This window comes from Stylophora pistillata, chromosome 6, assembly GCF_964205215.1.
Source record: "Stylophora pistillata chromosome 6, jaStyPist1.2, whole genome shotgun sequence".
Lineage (NCBI taxonomy): Eukaryota > Metazoa > Cnidaria > Anthozoa > Scleractinia > Pocilloporidae > Stylophora > Stylophora pistillata.
In genome coordinates this window covers 36,934,586-36,961,179 of record NC_142524.1, presented here as the reverse complement: position 1 = coordinate 36,961,179, position 26,594 = coordinate 36,934,586, and the positions used below count along the sequence as shown (strand labels likewise).

The 26,594-nt window shown below is 38.1% G+C and overlaps 1 long non-coding RNA gene and 1 pseudogene across 2 annotated transcripts; both read right to left on the bottom strand.

Moving 5' to 3' along the window:
• Positions 1 to 454: 454 nt before the first annotated feature.
• LOC148729703 (uncharacterized) lies at positions 455 to 23,980 on the bottom strand (annotated as a pseudogene). The gene is made up of 29 exons (XR_015988695.1): positions 23,780 to 23,980; positions 23,044 to 23,236; positions 20,757 to 21,955; positions 19,347 to 19,608; positions 18,122 to 18,339; positions 17,399 to 17,503; positions 17,135 to 17,284; positions 14,756 to 14,976; positions 14,195 to 14,298; positions 13,251 to 13,322; positions 12,091 to 12,342; positions 10,974 to 11,130; positions 10,343 to 10,393; positions 9,639 to 9,819; positions 9,464 to 9,499; positions 8,938 to 8,992; positions 8,401 to 8,508; positions 7,742 to 7,879; positions 7,187 to 7,339; positions 6,922 to 7,089; positions 6,065 to 6,163; positions 5,576 to 5,646; positions 5,425 to 5,485; positions 4,869 to 4,958; positions 4,276 to 4,388; positions 3,795 to 3,878; positions 2,256 to 2,364; positions 2,040 to 2,095; positions 455 to 1,401 (listed from the first exon to the last, which is right to left on the bottom strand). The product of XR_015988695.1 is annotated as an uncharacterized LOC148729703 (transcript).
• Positions 23,981 to 24,708: 728 nt separating this feature from the next.
• On the bottom strand, positions 24,709 to 26,228 carry LOC148729702 (uncharacterized). Its single transcript, XR_015989105.1, has 2 exons — positions 24,886 to 26,228; positions 24,709 to 24,832 (listed from the first exon to the last, which is right to left on the bottom strand). It is a non-coding gene; the product is annotated as an uncharacterized LOC148729702 (long non-coding RNA).
• Between the last annotated feature and the right edge of the window lie 366 nt (positions 26,229 to 26,594).

Sequence of the window (26,594 nt, the reverse complement as noted above, 5' to 3'; positions counted from 1 at the left end):
CCTTTGTTTAGCAATCAAATCTTAGGTTGAAGATAATTTCCTTTATTCTCATGATCCTAATGAATGATTCAGCAGTATCACTGTGTGGAGATATTAGATGCTGATTACTCTTAAGGGTTTGAAAAGTCAACCAAGGGCTTTCTCTGTTTTTTTGGTCCCCCTCTTCCTTTCCCCGTTTGTTTTCATGAAGTTTGCTTGAAAACTACTTCTCTTTCACCATAGCAAACCTTTCAACAATCAACAAAAATGCACATTTGCCTGATTTTCACAGCTACATATGAAGATATATCTTTAAAATCGAGGTTGACACTCAAGCAAGAATACTTGCATTTCCAAGGAGAAACTCATTTTAGATCTTTAAAATTAAGTAAAAAAGGGTTGCTTTTATATTGTTGCATTAACTTCGACAAAATTAATGAAAATACACATTTGAGAGGAAACCTGGAACTATATATTTACATGAATAATTAGACTTTATTGAGGCAACAACACCATCATCATCATTTCAAGCTCAATTATTAAAACAAATATTGACACTAAAATTATTAGGTACCTTCTTGGAATTCATTCTGTTATGAATTGTATCCTTTTCCATTTTTTTCACAATTGGTACAGATATCAGAGAAATGCCCTTAATATGCAAGCTAAACTTTAATTGCCAATGTAAAACATTAATATACAGATGACACATTTCTCAAATTGTTCCCAATTGATGATATAACATGGTAAAATGGTTACAAACAGTTAATAACTGTAACCTTGGTTTGTTATTTGACAAAGCAAATTTTGTTATGTATTCCTTGGATATGTTGGTACTGACATGATTTCAAAAAAAAGTTAGTGCGATAGAGAATAAGAGCTGTAGTAGAACAGGAAAAAAAAGATAATGTCCCTCTCTGTTTCAAATGGGTTTCTTTCTTGTACAACTTAACAGGATTGTGGGACAAAGTATGACAAACTGGCTCTGCTTAAACTGATCGGGTACTTTCAGCCCATGTAGATTTAGCACCTATTGCATATGGTAGTCTACACTTAAGTGCTATATCAGCATTAAAATTGTATGCACTACCATTTCCAAACACACTCTGCACAATGCTTGTCCTCTTTGCCACACAATCAGCACTAGTATGGTAAATACTTTGCTATTGCTTACTGGAACTAGAGATATTTTAGTATATAATCCTTGGTTAACCATTCTGTTCCTTGGTGTAAGCTGGAAGGCCATAAACTACAGGAGATGCTCCTATCAGATATTTCAGTTTACAAGCTTGTCGCGACTGGCTTAGTACTTGTGGTAACGAGAAACAAGACCCAGATTGAAGCCACTGTTTCAGCAGCAATTCACTGAAGCGATCAATGTCTTTGTCAGTAACATCCCACAAGTTAGCAACGATGGCTGGGCTGAAAGTGAATACATTATAAATAGATTACATGCTACATATCTATACAGTGAACCATAGAGTAGAGCTATGGTCTTTGAAGAATAACTAGTTCCTTGAGGGTCTGGTCCAAGAAAAGGGAGTGCCCAACCTATAAGGAAAGCAAAGTTATACGAGTTTCCCAATGACAAAGGTCAATAGCAGTTGACATTTGGGTTCAAATCAGGACTTGACACTAATGGTAGCCAACTAGCCACACACTTGTAGAAATTCAGTTTTGGCCAGTGTTTTTCGATTTTCACTAGCCAGTGTAGCTAGTAAACAAACTGAAATTGTCATAACATCTAAGTTGTGACTGGCCACTTGGCTAGTAAGTTGAAAAGTTAGTGTTGAGCTCTGTCAAATAGAGCCAGAGGTTTCAATAAAAGCTGGTTATCAGCTGTCTATCACTGCCCATGAGTCCTCTTACTGCTGTCTGTTGAGCCTGCGAGCTGGCTCTCATGTTTAAGTCTTGCCTTAGGACCCCTTTTCCAAGGGCAGCTACCCACTACTATATCAACAGCTGCTTAAGCAAAAAGCTGTTGAAACCTGCAGTATAGCACGTCAGTAAAAGACTTTGTAAGGGAACTAACACACAAGAAATGAATGCCAAAGACATACCAGCCTGCCAGAAGATAGATTAAGGCCATCCCCCTTGGCTCACACTCTCCACCAACCTAGTGAATTAAAATAGAGTGGTTACTTATATGCCCCATGCCTAGTCTCAACCAACTACACATCTGAACCAGACAATTGGACACTTCCTTTGCATTTTGTTGGTTTGTCAACAACAATTATGTGATAATGTTTTTCCTTCACGGTCAGGTATAAACTAACCTGTAGTTTTCCCGAACTGCAACCCATAAGCAGAGTAACAGCTCGACAATCCAACCTTTGAATGTCATCACCCTGCAGAAATTCACGCCCAGTGCCATGACCAAAATATCTAGAAAGAATATTGATGCGATGATTAAAGCAACAACAACAATAAAACTTTCTACTGTAGATACCCTTATCTGAAAACGTTTATCGCATCTAGAACTAATAAGTATGGGATCATGTTTACTGCAGGTGCTCTCCACTGATATATCAGTTGAGAGTCAGTCAACACTTGGGTGACACTTGGTCGATAGTCAGTTGGCACTTGGTTGATGGTTGGTTCACAGCTGGCCGATACTTGGTTGAGACTTGGTCGACAGTTGATGGTCAATATCTTTACCGATACATTGACCGACTGTCAGCCAAATGTCAACCAACATATCGGTCAAATGTTAACTGACTCTCGACAAATAATTATGTCAACCGATGTATTGGTTGAGAGCACCTACAGTAAATATGATCCTTAATAAGTGTAACAGTTGTATTATGGACCCAGTTTAGCAGCTAAGCAACTGCAACTCACGCAAGAGCATCAAATGTCATATAAAAAGGGTCATAGATACTGATTTCACTTCTAAAATAAATAAAAAAACACCATCTCCCCTGTTTCAGTTGTAATTTGCATATAGTTCAGTCAATGTAACATAAATCATTACTGGTAGTAACTGATACAGACATATCAGAATGATAATAACATGGGTCATCCAACCTAATTAGTCACACAAGCAAAATTTCAAGTATGTATAAAAGAACCCAAAGTACCTTTGTCTCTATGTTAGTCAACTTATTTAACATTTAAGAGTCATGATTCTCAGTATTTCAGCACTGACAGCTCTGCAAATATCCAACCTCTACGACCTTTTAAATTTTCTACTTTGTCAATGGCAGGCTTAGCAATTTTCAGGGTTTCAGAACTAGGGTTTATTTTAGAGGTATGCATATCAGAGGGGTGTGAGGGGAACCTTCTTTTCAAAAACTTTGTAAGAGCCAAATTCTTTATATTCCCCCTGATCTGTTGTATACATTTCTTGGTAGAGAACTTGTAATGTTTAAAGATGGAAGCCGACATTCTCAAATGGAGGAAAATGTCACCAGTACATGACAGCTTTTGTTGGGAAGAGGGAGAGGGGTAAATTGCAGGCTGATAAGAGATAGGAAGCATACCAGAAGCTTGCTGTTCTTGACAGAGGGGGCCCATTTAAAAGGAGATCTACTGGAGTGCTTTTAGTTATTCACATGAACAGGTCATGGACAGTCAAAGCTGATGGGAGACCCTAGAATAGTGCACTGGACTCCGGGTTGAGAGGTCTGGGTTTGTGTACTGGCTGGGTTAGTGTGTTGTGTTTGTGGGCAAAACACTTTACTCTCACAGTGCCTCTCTTCACCCAGAAGGACAAATGGCTTCTGCCGAATTGTCGGGGGGGGGGTGAGTGGTAATACTCCTAGTTGGCTGTGTGGGCCAATAGGCCCCTTACTGGAGCCTTTACAATAACTCACATGAACAGGTCATGGTCAGTTAAAGCACTCCTGAACTCTTCCTGTGTGGGAGGCTTTCCTGTGATACCTTGCCATCCATCTTCGCTGCAAGTGACAACAATTATTCATATACGTTGGATTATACAAGCATTTTGATTGGTTTGTACTTGTGATCTATTAAAAAACAGATGCAAGAGTAATGTCACCATCAACAACATTTTGCTTTCTTATTGTTTAAAACCATTACATGCTGCCAAAATGCCAAAATCAGTGACACACTTGGCTGGGCTTCCTGTGGCACTTTTTTATTCTTACTACATTTTGATGTCATCTGTGATCTATTACTAAACAGACACACAGCAACATTGAATCTATTTGTTCAGTTTATAATATATTGGTGTTACCTCTCTCAACTTGTATAGCCTAGTTTAATATATAAGAAACACAACATCAGGTCTTTCTTCTGTTTCATTTGCTTCAATCATTTGCTTGTGTTTTGTACCTTTCAAACCACTTCTGAAACATTTTCTGGGTGTTGGGTAGGTTATTCTAAGGATTGAGTGCATAGAATGTTTTCTCAGGATCAATCTCAGGCAACTGTCTTTGACACGATAACTATCAAGAGAAATGCAGAAAAAAATATTAACTGACAATGAATATCAAGGTATTAAAAAGCTAAGAATCTGGCACAAAAGTTGTTGTGGTAGGCAACCACATTTCAAAAGACCTTCATTCAATTCAATCAATTGACAATTTTTCCTGTATGCTTACCTTGGCTAATAGATAATGAAATGACAAACATTTTTTTGTATCAGATCACAACTTCTTTTCATAAAATTACAAACCATTATTGTAAGGGAGAATTATGCTCCAGAAACCAAATGAGCCAGTTCTTTACACAAGGTCTAACCCAAACCATGGTTTACACAATCAGTGGGCATCAGGGTTGTTATCATTAATTAAAATAAATTTCTTTCCACTGTTGACAGCATAGCAGAGATAAAAATCAATATGGTTCTGGGAGAAAACATGACAGTTGTTTGAGAAACAAGTCAGGTCTTCAAACTTTCAAAGACCTCTTAATGAAATGTGTACCTTGGAAAAAAGAAATTGCAGAGATGGGACCCTTGTCACAGGTTGGTCAAACAGGATCGGTATGCTTTCCCATGGAAGATGCTGAATATCCTATGAATCATAAAATACAGATCAATTTGATTTATAGATATGCCAGAAATTGACTCTGGTTTCAAACATTGTAGAAGAGTACGTCCCAATACTGAATGAGTTGATAAGTAAGATCTGCTACCACAATTTAGGCACACATCTTGCAATTACAGCATATGTGTGCATGCCCATAAATCTACCTTAGTGTCTGAACACTTTGAATATAATGGTGAGCAACCAGTACCCATTAAACTAATGTTGCAAATGACCACTTTTTAAACTAATATGGAATGTCAGTCCATTACGGATGCCTTTCCTCCCACCCTTGTGTTTGGCTAAGCTTTGATTCCTTGACAGTTCACCAACATCTATTTACAAAGAACCCACATATTGGTTGTTCAGTTTTCAGGTCTTCAGAGCTAGAGCTAGAATACATTTAATGGCTGATTACTAAACAAATGTAAGACCTCAAAAAGCTGGCTCTTACTTTTCCAAGAGTTAGGATTACAGGATGACGAGGAATGTTCTCTGCAGAGTGACCTCCAGACCTGAGAAGGAATTTTGTTGTCATCAATAATTTCTCGAGAGTACAAGTAATGAAGGTCAGAAAGAAAATTAACCTTTATGTTCCCTCGAACCTGTTTATGCAGCTTTTCTTGTCTGTATCTTCAAATAGCTTGTCAGTGAGGTTCTGAACTTCATCAAGTAGCTGAAACATGCAATGTGAGAGATCATGAAATGAGAGATGATTACTTAAGGGCCAAGGATGAGGAACCTCCCTTTGTCTCTCGTAGCTAAGACTAAACACATTCTCCTGTCAGGCAATTGATGATGATAAAACAATAGAGTGCAATTTTATCAAACACCAAATAATCAAACCAAAAATAATCACAACAGCTTATTGCAATACAGGTCGAGAAGAAAAAAACCAGAGGGTTGCTATGTCTGGGAAACACAAGTGGACCAAATTACAATTTAGTTAATGTAAGTAGTTGCTAAATCTGACTTAAGCCCTTCATTAGAGTGAAGAGTTAGCCCTTTCCTTTGACAAAAGCAGTGAAATTCCAACTTACTCTAGACACTTGATTATGAATTCTTTGATTGCAACAAAATTTTCTTGTTCTTACTTTTTCAAAAGAAGGTAAGGTAGCATCCATGGCAGTAATTTCAATCAGTGCTTCAGCAGTTTCTTTTCTTGACAAGCAAAATGACGAATCTATGAGGACCTACAACAAACAAAGGACACTTAATAATAAAAATATTAATAATGACAATGGGATTTAGCTGGGGGCATTCCATGAGGTGGTTCTTCTTGTCCACTGGTTTAAAGTGAAATGTTGAAATGTTGGTTTTTGTGGAGGGAGGAAAACCCAGGAACCTGTACAAAAACCCTTGGAGCAAGGACATACCGACCCACATACCACATATGACACCAGGTCTGGGAATTGAACCTTTGGAACAGCAGGGAGGTGAGTGCTCTTGCCACTGAACCATCCCCAGTTCCCATTCGGTTACTATGCAAGGTTTTGCTACTTCAATTGTCATCTTTGGGTCAAGCACCAAAGATGGCACACAAATCATAACAAAGATTGATGGACAAAACATTTTTCGTATATGAGAACGATCCTTCGCAGTAAAGCACTATTTGAGCAATAGTGAAAATCAGACCTGAAAAAAATTTCAGGCCTGTACGGGATTCGAACCACTGACCTCTGCGATACTAGTGCAGCGCTCTACCAATTGAGCTAACAAGCCAACTGGGAGCAGGCCATCAAATTAATTCGATATAAACCCGTAGATGATAAATCAAACAACAACAAACATATGAAACATATGTGTGAACTGCGGTTATGAGACGTATATGAGAACGATCCTTCGCAGTAAAGCATTTTTACTGCGAACGATCCTTCGCAGTAAAACATTTTTCATACAATCTGCCATCCTTATAACTCGGGAAACTGTGATTGATTCATGCACAACATACTTCAAGCAAATGATTATCAGGACAACATCCACACAGGATTGAAACTTTCTCTTCCAACTCTCTGGCTAAGGATGCTATTGATTCAGAATACTCTTCATCAATAGGCTGCCCAAGAGGAACTCCTCTCCATCTTCCAAGCCAAGAACCTTCAAGTTTCTCCAAAAGGTTCTAAAGAAATGACCATAATTATTACAATTTAGACTTTCAGTTATGTCATAGGAGAGGATACACATTCATGGCTCGTGAGAGTTGAAATGTTGATCACCTTCATTCTCCTGTCAAGCCTTGTCCTTAGTGTCCACCAGTCGGTTGTGTTGTTAATATTCATGCTTTTGATGCTGTCATTCATTATGTCTGTAAATTCCTCCAATACACCAGACTGGAACAGCTTTGAAAGATCCACAACAACTTTGTCTCCCTTTACAAAATAAATTGTTTCAGTCAATAGCTAATTAGGTTAATTTACTTCGCCAACCCTGTTCTTGTGCTTTTATCATTACTTACAGACTTTCTAGTGGTTAAATGAGAAATTATCTACTAGTAAGCTCAGGTTATCCCCAGTGTTTTGTCAGATATCCAGACAGTTTGCTCAGACGTATTTCTAGTGATCTTCTAGAATAAAGAGGTATTGTGAGAATTCAGTGTTTTACCCAAAAACCCCTCATGGTGACCTTGGACAAAGCTTACACCTGCACTACAGAATCTCAACTGACTGTAAGCTACTACCTCCTCCAATGTAGAGGTGAGAGGTCCACTCTCCCTAAATACAACAACAGAGTAACCGCAATATAACCAAGTTGTTACAAACACATCGCCATACAGTGCAATCCTTGTTCTGTGCTTCTCCAGATGTTGTGTTAATCTTAACCACAGCAGGATCACAGTCAGCCCTTACCCTGCAGATCAGCAGTTCTCTGTCCTTGCTTACTGGATGTGTGAAGGTTTCCAAAGTGCAAACAGTCCACTCCAGAAAACAATAATTCTAATTTCTTACCTTGTCAATATCACACTATAGGATTATTGCCAAAATTCATTATTTGCTCAACGTAACAAATTAAATTTCAGTTCTACTTGTCAAAGGAACTAAAAATTCATGGCAAATGTAATCATCTATGTGTAGCATGAGCTGAAGAATTGGGAAGAGTCAAATGAGGTGGTCTGGTAACAAAAAGTTTTTAACAAAGTAATTTTGCTTAAAGAATTATGTTAAATTAGTGATAATTACATTTCGCTAGAAAAAAATATTCTCCTGTTATAAGAGTCACACTGTTCTACAAACCAATCCTGAGAAAGTTGAACAGTTAAACACTTTCTTTGAAGCTGGTTTGGCTGCATAACACAGCTGAAAGCTCGCTATTGCTTGTAAAATAACTATAATGTACCTTTAGGCATGTTCTGCAATAGGGAAATTTCTTCAGGAGTGAAGAGACCGTGTTTGTATCTCTCAGTTGCACACAAGGAAGACTTCATGATGTTTCAAGTCTTGACCAGGGCAGCCAGTTTTTGGTGAGCAGTATTAGTTGAAGAGTCATCAAGTGACAAGGAGGAAAGACGTTCTGCAAGCTTCACCAGATCTCCTTTGTTTTCCTAACAGACAAAAAGGAAATAACAAAATAAAGAGAAATCTACTTGTAGATTTATTAAGTTCCCTGCTCTGGCATCCCATGTTCTAGTTCCCTGTTGACATCCCATGTCTTACAGTAGTTCCCTGTTCTGGCATCCATGTTCTAGTTCCCTGTTCTGTAATCCCCTGTTCTGGCAGCCATGTTCTAGTTCCTTGTTCTGGCATCAAAGGTTCTAGTTCCTTGTTTTTGCATCCCATATAAAGGAGCAGATAAACTTTGAGTCACTTAGTGCCACAGTAATTGGGGATACCAGTAAACACGGAGAGTTGTGTGCCATGTCTAAGAGGTAAAAGCATCCAACTGGTTTTCACAAGGTCACGAAAAATCTCTCTCTTTTGTATACATAACAAATAGAAGTCTATCAAATGCAACAGTAGCTACAAGTACTCACAAGCAAAGGTGTTATCATATATACCAAAGGTTTAGAAAAATCCTTTGCTATTCTCCTAAAATAACAAAACCACAGGGATTCAATTGAAAATATCCCTGGTCACTAGTCAGTGAAGTCATCTTTAATTAATTTGAGTTGAAACTTCAACTTAAATTAACAAAAAGGATGTAAACTTTGCCATTATCTTTGTAGTCTAGATGAGTCTTCTAAAAACTAGTTCCAAATTAATCTTTAGAGGTAAACAATTCCCCTTTGGCATCTTTACTATAGCTAAGATATCTTGCTCTATGGGGACATAAGAAGTTGAAATGAAATTTGTTTATACATTTGCCGTAATTGCAAACAAAAAAAAAAAAAAGAAAAAAATTTGAAAAATAACTGTTTTGCTGGTTTGGACAAGGCAAATTTACCAATTACCAGCAGATTAATTCAATGTTGAATTCACATCAGGGGAATAAAACAAAAGAAATTAACCCTTCATTTTCAGCACAACTTCATGTTCAGCAAACAATTTTTAAGATCTTACTTTATTCTCTTTCCTGTTCTGGTAACAGCTTGATGTCTAAGAGTAACAGACAAGGACAGTTAATATTATCTTCAAAATTCTCTCATCTAAAATTTTGGATTGATGCTCCTTGACTTTCTGATCTAGTGTGGGTCCAAAAGTTTAACAGAGCTTTTACTAAACATTAATAAATCACCTGTATGGTAGGCAAAATTGCCTTGCTAGTGCAACACCATCCACAAACTGCCTCAAAGCTTCCCTCACAGCTCCCTGATGAGCATACAGCTGACCAACTTGTAACAGGGATGAGAGCAAGTCATTTAGGATTGACAAACTAGAAAGGTTTTGGCCAGAACTTTCTGATGTGGCTAGCAAATCTGCACAAACAAAAGGAATAGATGCCAAAATATGTGATTAAAAGTTTAATAATAAAACAGAAGAAAACTCTCCCATGTTTCAGGCCAGTTTGATTGCACTTTTCTCTATATTTTAATCAGGATAATAACACATCCAATTACAAGCACAACTCTATCTCAAAGCCTGAATTAGGATTGCAAGGTATTGCCAACCACATGATTTAGGTATATATTATCAGGGGCTTCATTAATGTTTTCTGCAGGAGGGAAACTGGTTTTCACAGGCGGGCAAAACTCTTTGAACTGAACTTCTTTATAAGATAAACTTTCCTCCAGACCGTCAAATCAGGTGGGCAAAACCGTCCTCACAACCGGTCAATTTGCCCGGTGCCTGGCCCTTAATGAAACCCCTGTATTATCCCAGTCATCAGAACACATTGTCCCTAGTAGAAGCTCATAGAAATCAGGGGCACTACTTTGCAAGCAGGGCTCTGCAGAATTGTGTCAAGAATAAAAGGAAACAAAAATTCCTCAATCACCTTACCCAACAAATTTTCCTTTTGCTTGTGTATCTGTTTGCCAGTACAAAACGCATCTAAACCAAAGATTTCTTCAGCCATTTGTGTTAGTTTATGAAGTGCATCCATAGCCCATTCCAGGAGTCAGTGAACCAAGTAGAGGATCTCAACAATGATAATACTAAAAAACATAACTGTCACCTGGGAATTACCCATAAACTCATGAATTGATTCACTGATCAAAAATTATCTGGTTGAACAGACTGTTTTGTTGGTACTAAGTCTGCCTAAATTTTCACAGGTCACTTGGCGACGGTTTATGAAACAATGAAATAAAAAATCAATATTGGGGAGCTGGGATTGGGTGGTGGTGAGGTCACTCGCCTCCCATTAGTTCAATTCTTGGACCTGGTGTCACATGTGGGTTGAGTTTGTTGTTAGTTTTCTTCCTTACTCCAAGGATCTTTCTAGGGGTCTCCAAAAACAAACACTCCAAATTCCAATTAGACCTAGTATCAGTGGACAAGAAGAGCCATCTTATGGAATATCCACTGCTAAATTCCCATTTCCATTATGAAAAAGTTACTGAATAACTGTGGAGAAGAGTAGATCTAAGTTTTGGAAAGAGGAATTTCCAAAGAAGAAGAGTGAACTTACCAACTATTATCTTAAATTTGTGGATTGTGGGTGGGAGCATTGCATATTCACAGCAAATTGATTTCCATCTGGCTTTCAACAGGTGGGACTTGTAACTCTTGTGTGTGAAGACTTCACTCTGCAGTGCTTCCTTCAGGGAGACCTCCCCATCCGAATACTAAACATTAATCAATGAAAACCACGACTGACACACACATCACAAACTGAACAATCCCGTGTTTACACGTACTGACTATTATAGACCTGTTTAATTGGTATTTCCTCCTATACCGTATATTGTATAATATACATGAAAAAATTTCTCAGTTCTGATTGGTTAAGATGAACGCAGTTTTCAGTTAATTCAGTGCAGAAGAGAGTTAATTCAGTACAGAAGAGGGTTAATTCAGTGCAAAGAAAGAAACAAACCAGACATTCTGATTGGTCAGAATAATTGGTCAATGTCAATGTCAAGGTCAATGTCACTTGCAGGATTTCAATAAATTATTTTTGCATGTGATGCATGCGCTTTTCTTCCGCGTAGTTATGAGAAGCTACCTCGTATTTTTTCATGTATATTATTAATACATAATCACATGATTTTCTCGTGCAATTTGGAATAAATAATCACTTGTAAATGTTTTCAAAGATCACAAATTGCACTCACCCTATGGGCTCATGCAATTTTGTTAGTCTTTGAAAAAATTTACTCGTGCTTATTTATTCCAAATTGCACTCAAAATCATGTAATTACTATACAAATTGGATTTCCCTGCTGCTCTCAGAGGCTAGCTGGCCCACAGTTTCCTTGCCTAAAGCTATTCCAAGTTCTTCAGCACAAAGAAAAATCACCAACATGGAGCTAGAGTACCACGTATACATGTATGCCTGCATGATGAATGCTTGTTTAACCCTTTGACTCCCATGTCAGAGACCAAGACAGGAATTCTCCTTACAACATCAGTACAATGTCAAGCAGACAAGTGAGGAGAATAAAGAAAAAAATCAATCGTAGAGGATTATTTAGTTAATCCAATACCAAATTTTCCAAACTTACATCACGAGAAGTGTTTGGCAGACAGTAAGTAGAGTTAGTTAAAGCAGTGATAGGGTTAATAATGATTTTGATTTTTCATACCTTTCCTGTGACTAGCAAATAGTGACTCTTGGCCAACAAGAACTGAACCCATGAAGTACTGCAGGGCTCAAATCTATCAACCAGGTTACTTGTATGAGACAGAATAATTGAAGCATGTGACAAGTCCAGAATGTCACACAATGAGTGAACAGCATCACTTAGGGCACACAATCCATTATCCAGCATATCTTTGGTACCAACTGACTGGGATATACTGGCAGCCATGCAAAGAGCACTAGCTTTTTTTAAGGGCTGCAAGAAAACAATTCATTCATTGAATGAATAAAGGGGGTAAGATTCTGATGGGAAACTGTTGTAAATTAAAATAGTAAATAGTTTCACTGATAAAATACATATCAAGTGTTACATATAAAGTGTAATGGGCTAAAATGTGTATTAATTACTTACAGCCAAGTTATGCTTAAAACCAAGTCTATTAATAAAAGAATTTTTAAAACGCTCAGTATTGCAAAGCGGATATAAATTATTGGCTTAACTTGCCTAAGCCTAAGGGTAGCAGAGTTAATCCTGGGAAGGGAGGGGTGCAATGGAAGATGTTCCCACACGCTTAATTTTTTGAAGATACCCATATGTTGTGCTGCATCAGATGGGGCAGATGGGGGGGGGGGGGGGTGGAATTATAAGTACATATAATTTGGTTTCATCAGCTGAGTTGATAATGTACATGCCAATCGGATGCTGAAAACAATTTCTGAAGCTGATGTTTCAAGTATTAACCCTTCACCATTTGCTCTGATAAAGGGCTTAACCTTGGAATATCAGCTTTAGAAATTCTTTGCTGCGGCCAATTAATATTTATTAACCCAGTTGATACAACCAAATTATCTTGTAATAACCTCCAACAATGCAGAACCTACATTATTCATTACACCACTGATAACAAAGGGAAGGATCCTCACTGTATAAAATTTCCCAGTCGAGATAAAAAAGACCTGACTGGAGAAAATCATTCTTTTCTGTTTAGTGATAGCCTTTTCCTTCAAATACTTAAATCTCTTAAAACTGCTGTCATTTCTTGTACCGAAACATTTTTTTAACATTTCCATTGCCATGGTCATGTTGTGACAGGACTGCATGAACAGTTAATTGCCTGTGGGAAATCCAAATCGTCACCAATGAAAGTACGTAGCAGGTTTCACCTGTTTTAAAAGCCCAAACATTTCAGCGGTGATAAGCAAGTAATGATATGTCTCTTCAGGATTAATAAGACCAGGTCAACCTAGAACATAAAAAAAAAATTCAGTGAGAATAACATTCATGCAAGATTAAATGTATTGTATACAGTGGGAGATGCAGTAACCCAATGGTTAGTATGCTGTACTGCGGGTCAAGAGGTCTGGGTCTGAGAACTGGCTGGGTCATTTTGCTGTGTCCACTTGGGCAAAACACAGCTTTCTTTTCTATCACGTGCCTCTCTGTAACCAGGAGTACAGATGAAAAGCCTGCCAAGTGATAAAATGCTGGGGGAAGGGGATAACCTTGCAATGGACTAGCATCCCATCTTGGGGGAGTAGTAATACGCCTAGTTGCTTAGCCCTTTAACTCCCAGAAATGATTTAAACATGTATCTTCTCCCTTTAAAGCCCATACATGATTCAACAGGTAATGAGAATACTTGAACTTATCATGTAGAAGTTGTTCTCTTGATCTAACACCAAATTCTTATAACTTATTTACAAGGAAATGTGTAGCAGCTAGAGGGGAGAATTAGTGATTAGGTCTTGGGATTTAAAGGGTGAATTCAATGGAAACCAGGATAACCTCGGGCTGGGTGGGCACTCTGTTTGAGTGCAGACTTAGCACAGCATTTAAATTTTAGTAATCCATAAATCTTTAAGGGCACATCTTTCAAATTGTTTAAGTACCTATCATAAAACGTCTGAAAGTATCAAAAGCTGATACCTATTTAGTTCTCACAACAAATTCCCCATGAAAGAAAACTGTTCTTGGAATTTTAAAGTTTCACTTGTTTTCAAATAAAGAATTCTCACTGCCAGTGAAAAAATATTAATGTTTTGGAAATTAAAGTAAAAAAATATATTACATAGCCCTAAAATGCTTTTTCCAGGAAACATTTACCTTTCCACTGGTGTCTTGTTGCAGTGATTTGGTCCTTAGTGACGTCCACATTTCCAAAGCTGCACAAAGTGATTCCATAAATGGTTGCTCCAGGCAGATATCTTCTATCTGAAAAGTTACACCAACATTTCATTTGACAGTCTGATATTTTGAGGGAATGAGGTGCTTTTGGGGATGCACCAGAGGTGCAATGTCAGGGCCCCTTTCCCTTCTGCACGGTCCTCCATGTACACGTACAGGTACAGTATGTTGTTGTTGTAGAAAAACTGACTACAAAATTCATGTCTATTGTAAAACAGGCCCATGACATTTCATCAAAGACAACAATTTGTTCCTGAAAATGTGTTGAACAAGGAACAATATAAAATCTGTATAAGTAATGTTCACTCTAGACTTCAAGTTAACTGAAATCAACTTCTTGCCCCAGTGCGTCTCTTTGTTGGAGGCACACTCAGTGGCCTAACAGATAGCCTGCAGCCAGCACGACCTCAAGAAATCCAAATTTGAGACCTGGGTGGGTCATCAAATTGTCAGATCAGATCTTAATCAAAAAAGTTTCCAGTACTTTCCTCTTCTCCTTCATAACTGTCAGAAAGCTCTGGCCTTGCTGAAGTTGCTCTCTCATTTACTGCATCTTTGTGCTCAAGCAAAGCCTGCCATAAATATGCAGCACCAAGTCTATCCAGCAAAAGTGAATGCATGTTTTTCTCCTCATCCTGACTATCTGTTGAGTCCAATAACTGCTCTAGAGTCTCCCCAGCTTCTTGACAGTACTGCGGTGCAGATCTAAAGAAACTCAGCTACTATTAGTGTCGAGCCCTGCAGTGTCTGCTCAACGCAGGTCTAGGTTTCTTCTGATGCAGATTTGATGTACTTGAAAGGGATCAATTTTTTTGTCCCTGCCCATCAAGGTGTCTGCTGAGTAAAGATTCATTTTAATAAAAGTAACTGACAGTTTGAATGACCAACTTTGTCCTTTCAATAAGAAGATGATAAAAATTCTTCACAATTAATAGGAGACTTGGTCAATCCATGGTTACCATGCTGAACTCCAATTTAAGAGGACTGTTTTGGAGTCCTAACCAAGGCCACTGTGTTTTGTTCTCAGGCAACCCACTCTAGTTTCATACTGGCCCTTTCCTACCATGAGTATGGATTGGTAATAGCAACTTAAATGCTGTGGATTTACAAGCAAGGGCTCGAAATTAATGGTAACCCATTAACCAATGGTTAGTAATTTTCAATGTTTGGTTATTAATAATTTGTCCAACTAACCCGACATGGTGAGTAAAATTTTCTAACATATTTAAACATCAGTAGACCACAGGGCAAAGAGCACGTAGGCCCGACTCTCAGAGGAATACTTAGAATACTCAAGTTGTTAAGTCAACTTTAACTCTTGTTAGAGAATGTGCTGTAGATGTACTGTTCTTGACTAATCATGGTAAACAAGAGGAAATAAAATAGGTGGATAATTGTCTACCTTTTTGAGGTCACCATGCAATTTCAGCTACTCTTTAATTTGTCCTAGTTGTTATTATCAAAATGTTCAATATTTGAGATATCGTAACTTGTGAGCTTGGATACCAAACTTTATTATTTGGTTAGTAAAAAAGATGTCTACTAACCCGAAGGGTTAGTGATCCAAAAATTAAATTGGAGCCCTGCCTGCCATGGACTAACATCCTGTCCAACAGCACTAGGCCTTTCAGGCTGGTAGCTAAGAAGTTAGGCTACTGGCTGAAATTTCAAGTGAGGTGGCTCAAAGGCGGTGAACAATTGTAAGTGTACAATGAAATATATGAAGTTCATATATTTTGAACTGCGGTATTAGATACGTATGATGCACAATCCTTGCAGTAGATAGCGCTATTGCTTTAATACACTGTAGCGCTATTGCTTAAATAGCGCTATCTACTTCGAGGATCGTGCATCATACGTATCTAATACTGCAGTTCAAAATATATGAACTTCATATATTTCATTGTATCTAATTTATCACTTTCACGGGTTTACTACGAATCAACTTAACAGCCTGCTCCCAGTTGGCTTGTTAGCTCAATTGGTAGAGCGCTGCACTAGTATCGCAGAGGTCAGTGGTTCCAATCCCGTAGAGGCCTGATTTTTTTTCAGGTCTGATTTTCACTATTGCTTAAATAGCACTATCTACTGCAAGGATCGCGCATCATACGTAATTGTAAGTGTGTAACCTTGGAATGGCCGGTTGTGCTTTACCAGGTGATTGCTGGCCAAAAATCCAGCTGCCGACTTCCACTTTTCTTCTGCCAAATTTCACCAGCAGCTGACAGTTAGCAACAGCTCTGGCCTGTATGTCAGCTGGTAACCATTAATGTCGCGTTCCCGATGCCGCAGACACGTGGTGTTGTGCACCGGAGTTCGCCAGTATAACCACAGTGTTGAACTTTAGACAAGCAGCAGCATCAAACTCTTTATTCACTTAAGCTGGCAGTCTTTGTACAGCACAGGCGGTAAAAACTATAGAACGGATACATGAAGGTTCGAGATAAGGAAAACCGAAAGACTACGAAACTAGAAATGATAAAAATGAGGAATATTACAAGCGTAACTTACATCGGATCTTGACTCCGGGGTAGAGAACTCCTAAACTTCGTTCGCCTCCGAAATGCTTTCGCTACAGTGACTCCTCGCAACTGAGCTACTTGCTTATAGAAGGCGAATTTAGTTCTTACACTTTGACGTACGGGAAATAGAAATGAACAGAGCTTTATGTAGCTAGCTTTGAGCGGATATTCGCTAGTCACGGAACAGAAATCAAACAAAGCGCGCTAACAAATTAAATAGAAAGTCATTGAAAGTTTCTTAGTGTCTTTGTGCTAAAAACGGAAGAGTTACATAAGTAAAAAAGGTTAGAGTTCGTATCCGTAAACGTGACAATTAAACCTATACAGGATAAGACACTTACCTCTCTTCTTCAAGGTCTACCTCTCCTAAGCTATGCAGGGCTATAGCAAGTTCTAATGCAGCTGATGCATAGTGAAACTCATCTTTGTCAACAACGTACAGCTCTCTCAACTGTTTGATGACAGCAATTTGCTCTACTGCTGTGTCATAGCTGAAAAAGTTTGGAACAATTCAATCAAACATTTTGGAAGGTACAGTTGTACTTCACTTATGAAAGAGGAAACCATAAGAAGAAGTCAGAATGTAAAAGAAAGTCTTTTGTCACCTTTTGGTCTTGTAACAAGCAAGCTCTTCCTGCAAAACAAAACAGAGCTGGCTTCCTTCTACATCTTTTGCATCTTCTTGCTCTGCAAATGCACTGCATAGGGTTCTGAAAAGAAAAAAAAACAAAGAAATTTCTTCAGACAGTTTCCAATTTACTCAATCTTACTTTAATTATGTAATTCTTCAACACCATAATGATTATATCATTTTGTCTTTTTTTATCACTATGCCTTATCTCTCCAGAGTCAACCTTAAAAATATTAGAATTCCCCCCATTTTTTTCTTCCCTCTTTAAATTAATTTTATCTGATCCTTTTGAAGCCTTGAACGAGCCAAAAACTAGGAATTTGGTGTATTGAGGTGAGGAATCTGCCACATTTCCATGGTTATGTTATGATAGTGCCTTATTATTTTTTAATCACTTGCTGCAATGCATAAAAAACTCACTCCTTCCTTTTCTGATGCATCGCAACTTGTGAATAGAAATCGTTTGAGGGCACTTCTAATGGAATAATCCTTATATTTGCTGCATGTATGTATGTTCTGTTTGATTATGAAAACAACATGCATGCATTTGATCAAGTTTAAACAAATTAAAACCAATTTTCTGGAGTTCTTCTAACCTTTTTTTTACACAGTATGATCTGACATCTGCTTAAAACTCATAAGCTTTAAGTTAATCGACATCAAAATACTAATATTTATTTTGAACTCTATTACAAACCTGCATCTCTCAGACTGTTTTTCTCCCTCCTGTAGATCCTTCACCAGCTCATGTTTCACTGAGACCCATTGTCTGACTTGCTGTTTTAGGGTGTGGGCATCAGAGACTGTTTTCAGTGCTACCAGGACCACAGTTGAAGCAGTCTTTAGTGCATCCCTGATTCTTCCGGCTCTTCTTTGACAGTCAACTAGCAAGGCATACTTTGTGAGTAGCTTCACCTGAAAGTATTTTTCAAACATTGCCAAATAAACATTTTCAAAACTCACCATGTCATTGTTAGCCAAAATTAGATTTGTGATCAGCAACTTATTCTACATTCACCCTTTAACTCCCATGAGTGACCAAGACAGAATTTCTCCTTACTGTATCAACACTATATCAAACAGACAAGTAATGAGAATAAAGACAAATACCAATTGATAAAGGGATTATTAGTTAAGCTAATACCAAATTCTCCAAACTTGGATCATAGAAATTGTGAAGCAGACAGTAAGGAGAATTATGAATGAAATCTTGGGAGTGAAAGAGTAATAAGTTTTCCCCTCTTACCCACTCTTGTTCCTATTCGGTTCATCCCAAACCTGTTTCATTTTTGTACCCATAGCAAATTGACCTTATGAGCTAGAAGGCCTATCTTGTCACAGCTTATTTCAGTTTCAGAATCATGAACTGATTAGGAGTGTTGGTGATTCCCCCTAGAAAGAATACCAGTTCATGAAAAGGTTACTCCCCTCTAGGGCTCCACACTAATGGTAGCCAACTAGCCACAGACTAGTCGAAATTCAGTTTTGGCTAGTGGTTTCTGATTTCCAACAGCCAGTTTGGCTAGTAAACAAACTAAAATTGTTGTAACATCTAAGATGTCACTGGCCACTTGGCTAGTAAGTTGAAAAGTTCAGCACAAAACTTTTTGTCAAAGTTTTCCTTAAATTTTTTCCAAAACCCCTTTATACTCCTGTGCTGGGTTGTTCTTTACTTCTACATGTGTTTAGCTACCAGTAATTACGAAATTTGTCGAATTCTGGCAGTTGTTGACTGTGTGAAAGGACCCTGTTCTAGCTTAGAACACCTGATACCCATAAGACAGTCTTGAAACAATACTTGAATGTAACATTTTCAGCAAGGAAAACTCTCATGTAGAGGGTCAAACCATAGTTCAACTGAACTATTAATTATTTCAATAAACTTTAAATTATAGTACATTCATCAATTGAACAGACTTTACCTCTTCAGCTTGGACAATGATTTTCTCTTCTGTTTCTGCTCCAAAGCTCCAGATTTTTAACTCATCACAGGCAAGAGCCAGCAATGGCACTCCGTCAGCAAAACAGTCGCTTTGATAGGACACACAGCCTACATTGTAAACAGTACTACCCACCCATCGCAGCTCATCAAGAGATAAAGGAATATCAGGGTCTTCAAGAGCATCGTGAATAACCTTGCTTGCTTGCTGTGCAACTGTAACACATTCTCTCAGAATACAAATTCTGTGAAGAAAACAAAACTGTGAATCAAAAACTGCACTTTGAATGACAACATACAGTTGTACTTCACCCATCACCTCTCACAAACTGACTAGTAACAAACAGTAGAATACTTTCCTTCCACAAGATAAGGAGTTCTATTTGACAATGGAGACCATCCATTTATCTCCACTCAAATTTATTACCAAAATGATTGCTCATTTGTTGTAATTCAGTTTCATCATTGTTTCAAATTTAATTTCCTTTTGTTTTGGGCATGTCAACGTACATGTATGCTAATACACTTGTAAAACATGGGATAGTTTGAACCTACAATCAGCGAAAAAACTGTCCACAAATTGACCTTTTCGACACCCTACTACTTAAATTTCATCTCTTTTGCCCTTGTTAAGTTAACCTGTTCCCCTCCTTCCCCTCAAGACAATGTTGTATTGTGATTCCATGAACTTTTAGCTACACCAGAGATGACTAGCTTAAGTTTTAACAGGCGGGAATCTAGCAATGATAGGTGGGTATTTGGGCTGAAGGCCCACTCTACCATGCCTTTGGCACGCTATACCAAGGGGGTTCCAGGGGCATGCTCCCCTGGGAAATTTTGAAAATGCGTACTCTCTGAGATGCATTTTTCTTGATTTTGGGGGCAAAATCAAGGACATTCATTATTTCACATACATCAATTACAAATACCGCTGGCTATTGAGCCTGAAAAATGGACGATGTGATATGAATGATGCGATCATTGCACTAAATGGAGTGTTTACAATCCTTTCAGTTCAGGTAAGACAGCAATGAAGGTGTAAACAAACAAAATAAATAAATAAATAACAACCCTCTGACAACATTTAAAAACATTTTGGAGAAAGTAGTGCTTTACAGCCAGAAAAATCACATTCACAGACAGGTAATTTACCTGGCTTCCAGCTATTATCTACATCCCTGTACACACAGGCAACATTGAATAGGTGGGGGGGGGGGGAGGGGGGTCTTGTCAGTGATTTAGAGTGTGGTACAAACTGTCATGTTATTCTAAAAATAAATAGAACTCCTTAAACATGATGTGTCAACTAATTTTGATGCTGATTGTAGGATAAAACTGAACCACATAATACACCATACGTATAGTGCTTTTAAAATAAATATTTGGACCCAACCTTGAATTCCTGTCACATTCTTTTGCATTCTTGTCACTTTTCACCTGATCTTGATAAGAAGAAACCACAAAGTTCAAGACAGTCAGTTGTCTTGCTGTGGTCTTTTGCAACTGTTGGGTACACTGTGCAATCAAATTGTCACCATTAGGTTTGTGCAGAGCGTGCTTGATGTGTTCACACTGGAGAGACAGAATTCTCTCATACAACTTGAGCAGCTGCACCGCATCTTGACAAACTCTCCATGAGAGGCATGTACTTCTTTTTGGTTCCTTGGTAGAAAAATTTTGTACCGTAACTCCGAAATACTCTAAGGAATCAGAAACAATTTTCAACATTGTTCACGACAAACCCTTGGATTGCAATAGTTGTGAAAGTAGTCTGCTTCCTTCCAATATCATTTCTTGAAGAGAATCAAGTGTTTCTAATATTGGATTTGAGGAGCAGTTCCATAAAATTTTAGCCTTGCTGACGAAACAAATGCAACAACAAACTTGAAGTGGTGTTGGAAGCTTTGAGTGTCCATTCTTGGTATGGTTGACATTTCTTGAAATTTTCAAAAGTTTGTCAAAAACGTCCAAGCCTTGCATTGACATTTCAGCTTTGTTGCAACTCCTGCCAAAGTGAAATCCCAGTTCAGCAACAAACAAGATTGAGTCTATACCACCAGTTATCAATTGTTCAAACTTCACCATGAGCTTGTTAAAAACAGATTCAAAGAAATTTTGCCAGATGCTTAAAATCAACATTCTTTTGTCCACAGTCAAGCTGATATTTTGTTCCACATTTAAGAGTTTTATCCACAAGTGATTTCAATGAAGAATATGTGACAGCTTCCACTTGGAAAAGTAAGGACAACTTTCTCCAGTCTAAAACAACACACAAATGAGATGCTCTTTCTGTCAAAGTTACTTTCACTTCTTCTAATTTTCCTGCTCCTTGAAGCAAAGCATCAGATGTTCGAAGAGAGAGTGAAGAGAGCCCCTTCTCCATTTTTCCACCATCATAGTTTTTCCAGGACTTGACCACTTGAATGAACTTGAGCAAGTCATTAGCATGACAAAAAGCCTGGTCAAACTGACCCTTAGATATGAGCTGAACAATAATCAAATAAATTGTCTTGCCAAGTTGGTCCAGTGAAGGAATAAACTTGAGATATTTACCATTCTGAATAGATAATGTGTCGCTGAACAACGTACTCACTAAACAAAAATCCATACAATTGTATATTAGTCAGTAATCATTTTAATTTTCACATTACTTCTAATGAAGGATTAGTATGAACTCTTACAAACAAAATTAATATTTTTCAACCATTTTAAAGAAGTTGTTCATTAGTATTTTACTACTACTAAAGTCAGTATTGTCGGTTCACCAAAATGATCTGGGGTGTTCTGAGAAGGTATACAGGTGTATTGTTTCCCATTATCACACAACTAGAAACTATATTTCGTGTAGGAGACAAAAGTCATTTTGAGATTGATTATCAAAGAAAAGGAATAAAAAAAATTCTGAGGTTTCTTCAAGTCTCTTTTTTATATTCAGATGCTTGGAGAGGAAGGGACAAAAAAAGTCGTAAACATTCAGGGTTCTCCTTAAGTACTGGCCACCATTTTAGAACATAAAAAAAACTACCTTGATTTTGAGTTGTGAAAAAACAACAAATTTCCTGAACAAACAACTTCCTTGAAGGCCATTTTCGCATAAACATCCACAAAAATATTTAAGGTTAAATTACATTTTCATGCTGGTTGAGCACCCATCCAATCTCTACCTAGCTCATGTTTACCTAGCCAACCAACTATCATATCACTTTGCATATACTTCCAAACAAATGCATAAGATAGAATTTTAGAGCCCATACATTTTAAATAGATTAAATACAAACCAACTTAATTGGGGGTAACTGGGTCTTTATTGCCTAAGACCATACGCGATGCTCCCCATGACAGGGATGTAAATAGAAGAAAAGAAAGAAAAAAAAATCTTTTTGCAGATTTTTACAGAGGGAGGAAAACAGGAAGACCTGGAGAAAATACTCTTGGAGTGAGGGCAAGAACCAAAAACTGAGTCAACCCACATCTCATGCCAAGTCCAGGAACTGAACCTGCGTCACAACATGGGGGGGGGGGGGTGAGTCCTCTCACCCCTGTGTCATCCCCTCTCCCAGAAACAATACTTTGTGGGCAGCATGCCCCAAGATCCCAGAATGCATGCAACTAACCATATACTGGCTAATAGCCAATCCTTTTTGAAAACTCTGTACACTTATTTTGATGCTCTCACTTACCTAAATTTAAGGAGTTTGTAATTTCATCAAGGTGCTTCCCTTTTGCTTTGACTTTTTTCAAAGTCTCAATAGCACATCTCAGAAACTTGGTTGAAAACAGTTTGTATTTTGACACAGATTCTTCTGCAACTTTGCAACCCAACTTGCTGCCATTTTTGGCATTCAAGGGTGATCGTAGCGGAGAAAGATAGTCCTAAAAAAAAAAATTAGAGAATTGCTTCAAAAACATAATCATGCCATCTTTCAAAATGTTGTTTCATGTACTCACAAAAATATTAAACAGATTTCGCCTTTTTTAACCCTTTGACTTGGGGGTGACTAGCATCTCATTTCTCCTTACAATGTCACCCCCAAAACTGACATTGAGAACATGAGAATAACGGGAATAATCACCAACGGAAATGATGACCGAGGAAAGAAGCTCTTAATTGTTGAATAAATTCTACTTATTGTCAGTATCTTTGGAAATGTGTAAAGTTCAGTATGCAAAACAAGTGTATTACATGGGTAAAACATTCTCCCGTCGATGAAGGCAAACGAATACCCTTTTCATCGATCGTGCGCAATTATTTTTCAGAAGAATGGTATTCCACAGTTACTAAAATTCAATCGATGGAAAGTCAACATCGTTTCCCTGTAGCTTGATGATAATCATAAAACTGCACAAAACTTTAAAAGCTATCATAAGCTTGCTTTAAGGAAACATAATTGCAAAACTATACTGGCGAAGACGGACCTTGGTGTCTTCAAACAAATCGTTTGTTTCACCATTCATTCTTTCCCCCTCCATGTATCCAAGAGGTCCGTTCCATCACAGGTTTTTCATCGTAATGGCTCTTGAAGAAGGTCCTCACGGAAACTTTAGTCGTGAGTTCCCGCTAGTATTGGTGAAACACCACTAATCAAATCAACAATGGCGCCTTCTTCTTCACCGCTAGCAACACTCGTCCCCAGGCTGTCTTGCCTTATACGAGGAATTCAATAGAACCCAGTCCACCTTGAGTAATAAATTGATGTACAGTGGGTATTGCCAGAAAGGCTTCAAAGAGGATATTCAAAATATAAGTAACGAAAAAAAAATACAAGAGGGGTAGCATCCCTGTTAACTGGTGAACTGCTCCCAGGACTAAAATGGCAGTTGCTGAAATGGACGCCTTCAATCTCACAAATAGGACAATTTTTCTTGGATAGAAGAAATCTCCAGCATTTATTCAAGTACGAAAACGTTCCAAGGTTTAGATTTGTCTAAATTTTCTCAATTGGGCTGGGAACAGTAGAAGCCCAACTGAGAAAATTTAGACAAATCTATACCTTGAAACGTTTTCGTAGTTGAATAAATGCTGGAGATTTCTGCCTCCCTAGCGCCAGAATACCTGGATTGCTGAAAATTTACCCGTGACCGGAAATTGCCGAAGATATCACGATTTTGAAATTTTCTGAAAACGTTTGAGAACTTTTCAAGACTGCCGATATACATTAGTCAGTGCCGGATCCATGAGATAAGGTTGGGGGGAGGGGGTGCGGTAATCCAGATCTTCAAATAAGAGAGGGGGCCAGGCCTCCAAAAATTTCTTTTCTCGGGCCTCAGTTTGGTCCAAAAATAAGGGGGGCGGCTCGTGCCCCTCCCCTGGATCCGCCACTATTACTAGACCACGAAGCACCAAAATGGCTTTCAACTTTAATTTTTTGTCAAAACTTTACCTGCACATGTGTAAAACAGCTCTCTGAAAGTTGCGAAAAAAAATTTAAAAGTCACCCACACTCTCGAACCAATCAAACCAAAGGATTTCTTGAAGCTGGTTGAATTTTGCCGGTATGCACCTTGAAAACGAGTTGTTAGACTTTTTGAGGGGTGAAAACCTTATTTACTTCATTGAAAATTCAGATATTAACTGGACTATATTCTTCTTTTTTAATTGACTAAATTTTACACCTTAAAGGATATCTTTAGTCTGCTACATTTTCTGATCTCTTCTGTCTGTTTTCCACAGCTATAATAACCAAAGAACAAAAGAATTCGACACACACCCGGCTCGTTTCTTCGTCCATAAAATAACCTTGACCTGTTCCAGGCTCCCAGTAAATGGGTACGAAGTAAATAGCGGGCGTACGACACACCTTCGGCTTTTCTTTCGTTCTGTACTACTTTTCGTACGCACAACCTCTCAATCGTACGTTTAATACAGGTAGGGTAATGTAGGCAAGAAACGACATCTATAATAACGCCAAACTGAAAAAATCAACTCTTAATTTAATCCCTTTCTAATTATCGAATGTCGACAAATAATATATATTTTTTGTTCAATTTAGAACAGAAGTTTCTAAACACAGATGGTAAGAAATTAACTTTTGCCCTGTGTTGCTTGCCGTGAACGTCAAAATTTTTCTCTCCAAAGACAAGAGACGAGCAGCTTCGTGCTCCTGAGTGTTAACAGTAAAGGGTGAAAGTTTCTAAAGAAACTGTAGTGCTGCGTCGATGGGGGTAACAAGGTAATTGGTTATATCAACTAAGTTGAAATTGTAAATTGGCCACCGTAAAGAGTTAAAAAGCTGACGTTTCGAGCGTTTGCCCTTCGTCAGAGCGAACGGCGAAGGGCTAACGCTCAAAAACGTCGGCTTTTTAACTCGTTACGGTGGCCAATTTACAACTTTCACTTAGTTGATATAACCAATTACTGTGCTAACAGTATATCGTTAGAAGGTGATGGAGGGGAAATCTCTTATGAAGTCTGCAGTAATTGGCTTTATCTGCCCTCGTTTTCAAAAGCGATCGCTCCTGCCTACTGAAAAAATTCCTCCAGGATCCTCATAACGAAGTCTTCAAGATTTTTGTGGGCCTTAACTACAGAGCTGAGAGAACCATCTGGTAGGTATCTGGTCAGAAGTGAGTGGAGATGGCCAAACACAAGTGCATCTAACTCTGTGGACCTGAAAAAGCAAAACGATAACAATGTGAAGGATTATCACAGCAAAAACAACATTAATTATGATGACGATGATGATAATAATAAGAAAAGTAATAATAGTATTAATAGTATTAATAATAGTAATAATAGTAATAATAGTATTAATAATTGTAATATTTTTTATAAGTGCAACGATGTGTAGTTTCATAGGTTACGCTGTGCGCCCTATGAAACTTTCTTTTCCTGGCATGCTGAAGTTCATTAAACTGCGTCATAATAGTAATAATATGTATGTGAACGAGAGGGCAAAAGCGTATTGGCACATTCCCTTTACGCAGATGGCACGCATGTAAAAGCGAGCAGGATCGACGCCACCATCGTGGACAAGGAGAACAAGAAAATATCGGTGATCGACATGAGCTGCCCGTGGCTAGAAAACAGGGAGGACAAAGCTGCCGAAAAAACAGCAAAGTATGGGCCACTGCGCTGGGAGCTTGAACAGAGATACCCTGATTATCGGGTGACACAATACAACATTATTGTGGAAGTACTCGGAGGTTATTCAAGAAATGTTAGAAAGGCACTTAAAGAGCTAGAGGGGGGTGAGAGTGACACAACAGCTCTACAGATACAGAAATCAGTCAT